Here is a 3,819-nt window from a genome sequence, read left to right as displayed (position 1 = left end):
AGCTGTAGAGAGCAGCAAGGAGACGCGGCTGTGGGAAGCTGCTTCCCATGCTCCGGCAGCTGGTTAACCAACGTTCTACTCTTGCAGGTCAGTGTAGTTTTATGGACCTTATGGGCAGTTTTATAAGCACCGAGTGAAAGGGCAAATAAAACAACTGGCTGGTATCTCAGCTGAGAAGTCAAGCACGTGTGTGGAGTGCCGGGCACACTGCTGTTTTCAGCTCTTCGACTTATGCAGAGCTTGCATAATATTTGGGCCATTTACCTCGCCTCCCAAAGCCTCAATTTATTGACCACAAAGAGCGATTAAATGCCCACCATCCCAGGGTGTACAATAAATATTCTGAAGAGGCCTGTTGAGGACCAGCGCAGACCAGTGCCTGGCAGAAACTGTTCCAAACACTCTGGTTGGTAATTTAATAATGAGATCACAAGGCTGTTGCCAAGAGTGGTGAGGGCAAGGACGGTGAGTTCTGCTGGACTGGAACAGGAAGATCAATACATCGATTCTGGACACACAGTCTACTCGGCCAAACACCACCGTCTCCTTGTTCCTCCATGCTGGGCTCCAATGCCCAGAGGGGTTATCTGTGCTGGAGAAAGGATTTAAAAAAAAAAAAAAAAGATTTCTTTTTATTACTTTTAAGTGTGTGTGTGTGTGTGTGTGTGTGTGTGTGTGTGTGATCAGATTCCCCTGAGCTGGAATTACAGGTGGTTGTGAGCCACCAGACATGGGTGCAGGTAATTGAACTCAGGTCCTCTGCAAGAGCAGTATGCATTCTTAACCACTGGGCCATCACTCCAGCCCCGAGAAATGATTTTTGAGAGGGGGGGAAAAAGATGTTTTGAAACCTGACATTTTCCAAATCCAGTCTTCAAAGATTACAACCAGTTCATCTTTCAATTGTCAGCACAGTTAAAAAGCTCCCACCCTAAAGGGTATAAGCAATACTTTATCCAGGAGTCAAATATGGCTGACTATGGCCCAGGAACCCAGGTTCAGGTTGCTCCAAATGCTGTGTTCCAACATAGTCATGACTTTACAAAGTTACAGAACAAGAAAAATCACAAATCAAGATCATTTTCAAATACATATATGAAAATATCAAGCAGGCAGCTACAGTTCTCTCTGCTGTATGCCTCAGGTGATATGTGATGACATTCTTAGCCTTTGGGTTGGTGGAAGTAGGGGTCTGTAGACTCCAAGCGATTTACCTAATTGTCAGGATGATGTTAAGTCAAACACAGATGTGGGCCAAGACAGTTCAAGAGTATTTGGCTCTGGACCTAAAACATTGCAACTGTCCACATCCATGGAAGTTCTGTTTAGTTAGCCAGGCTTGTAGGCGCTTTAATACAGACATGGCTCCCCCCTGCCCCGGGGACTTCAATTAATACAACCAGGGGAGAGAGGCTGGCTGGAGAGGGAGCAACTCTAAGATCTAACAGGGCAGTCATTGCCCTTCAGAGTCCACGCCAGACCCCACCACAGGACCCTGCAGCCCAAATTGTCACTGATGTGGTATCTGTGCCACAAGCCATCTTGCTCTACAAGGGTAGACTCTAGACTTTAATTCCCTTTTCCTTCACTGAGCCACACTCTATCTCCAGATTTAAATGCCCTTGCCAACTCTACATCGTTCTTTACACACCAAGTTGGCTGTATCTCTCTCCTCTGATGTCTCTCTGGGAATGGTACTGAGGTCTGTACAGGCTCTGAGATTATTTTCAAATTTCTTTCCAAGTTAAACAAAACTCGAGTGAAGAAAGTTTTCATGGATGCTTTGGTTAATGGAAGGAGTCATCTTGTAGTCACATCTATTTTAGAGCATACAGCTTTTACAAATGGCTTATCCAAAGTTCTTGGACTGAGTTATCCTCAAGTGAAAAACTTGTTCTAAAAGACTATATTACTTGACACATGGGGGATCAGTAAACTGAAGGGTAAGCCCCAGAAACTAGAAAAAAATGTAAAAAAAAAAAAAAAATCAGGAAGGACAGCAGTGACAAAACCAGAAATACAAGAGTTACAAAAACAAAAGTAAGTTGTTAAATCCATCCAAATTTCTTGACAACACCTTTAAAACAATGCGGGTTTTAGAAACCGAAATGATCAAGTAGAAAACTTCAAGTACCTGGGAAAATCCAACTCCCAGGACCATGTGCCTCTCTAGGTTCAAATCCAGAGCATCCACGGAGACACCCTAAGTTCCTCCGTCTTCCTAGTACCCAACTGGAATCTCCATGAAACCCCGAAGGTTGCCCATCTCCTGCACAGCTAACCAGAGGGGAGGAAGCAATCCCACTGTGAATGCAGGAAGCTTCCCAGTGTGTCTGCAGAAGGCTTTCCAGGGGCGGGTGGGCGAATGGTTCTCAGACTCCTGCTGCTGCCCTGGCTCAGGCTGCTGCTCCCTTCTGATGCTGGGAGTGGTGGTGTCTCTCCTTGACCTCATCTCAGCATGGCTCTCCCCTGGTTACCTCAGCGTGCTTGCCTCACTCACCTCTGCAGACTTCCCTCTAGGGTGCCAGAGCATCTCTTGCCTCCCAGCTTCTTTCTGCTTCTCTCCTTATAGCTCAGTTCATACATACTTTAATAAGAGAAACCCCACCCCTTACCCGTTATTTCCTGCTGACAGATCCAATATCTGCTTGAAAGCATGAGTCATGGGATCTCCAAAATTCTCTTCCCAACTCCATAAACAAACCCAGGAACTAAGTAAGGGTCTTGAGGAGGACGGGATTGACAGTCAGTCACCATCACCTTCCAAACATTAGCTGTTTATCTTAGCTTGTGGACCATGTGGAGTCCTTGTTATTTGTACCCTGGGGGTATCTGTAAGAAGTGGGGGTGGGGGGACAAGAGGGCCCTGCTAGAAGGGCGTGTGACCGGAAAAGGAGCCGTAGCTGACCATGCTTCTTACTGTGCAGGTCACAGCTCTCTTCACAGCTACCTGTAGGGTAAAAGGTCCAAGCCCACGTCCAGGGAAAAATTTACCGAAACCCACCAATCCCTGAGCTCAAAATTCTACCAATCCCCAAGCTTGCCCCAAGATCAGGCCACATAATCCCTCCAATCCCAGGCCACCTGGAAAGCACCCCACACACACACACACACACACAAAAAAAATAAACCTATAGAAGCCCGTCTTCTGCTCAGTTCCCTCCTGCTTCTCACCCAAGCAGAGGCAGCCGCGCTCTTGTGTCTCTCTGATTAAATCTCCTGTGTGAGGCTCATTGTGCAGTGCGACTTTGTGGCATTCCTTGGCTCCTGTCTGCCAGGATACTTTTCCCCTCAGAGCTGTAACCCTCTCATAGGGGAAGTCTTTCTCCTCAGAGCTGTTAACACTCTCATAGGGGAAGTCTTTCTCCTCAGAGCTGTAATGCTCTCATAGGGGAAGCCTTTCTCCTCAGAGCTGTAACACTTACACTGTACAGAAGAGTTCTCTGCTCAAGCATGCTGGGTCACTCACTGGCTGCGTCTCAGCTGCTGCAGAGTCTCCGGTTAGCAACTGGTGGTAGCATGACCCACAGCCTTAAGACACTCCTTCCTGTCCACAGAGGTGTAAGTCATGTACCCTGATGGTCAGCCCTGTGGTCACTTCCCACAAGAGACAGAAACTCCTCCTCCCTGGCCAGTCCTGCTCTTTGTCCCTCATCTCCGAAGCATGTACACAGGATAGCAGGAGACCTGCAATTGCCTCCCTAGAAGGAAGGGGCCACACATGTCACATGGTGTGCTGCCGATTCCCCTGGCCTGCGAAATTCTCCTCATGTTCCTGACATGCCTTTGCAATGGACCATTCCTGGAGTCTGATGCTCT

At 47.5% G+C, this 3,819-nt stretch overlaps 1 long non-coding RNA gene across 1 annotated transcript; it reads right to left on the bottom strand.

The window, feature by feature from the left end:
• Positions 1-265: 265 nt before the first annotated feature.
• Positions 266-2,582, bottom strand: LOC119088935. Its single transcript, XR_005092696.1, has 2 exons — positions 2,501-2,582; positions 266-592 (listed from the first exon to the last, which is right to left on the bottom strand). It is a non-coding gene; the product is annotated as an uncharacterized LOC119088935 (long non-coding RNA).
• Positions 2,583-3,819: the final 1,237 nt, after the last annotated feature.

This window comes from Peromyscus leucopus, chromosome 13 (assembly GCF_004664715.2).
Source record: "Peromyscus leucopus breed LL Stock chromosome 13, UCI_PerLeu_2.1, whole genome shotgun sequence".
Lineage (NCBI taxonomy): Eukaryota > Metazoa > Chordata > Mammalia > Rodentia > Cricetidae > Peromyscus > Peromyscus leucopus.
Note: the sequence above shows the minus strand (reverse complement) of the source record. Positions and strands in the feature narration are given on the sequence as shown.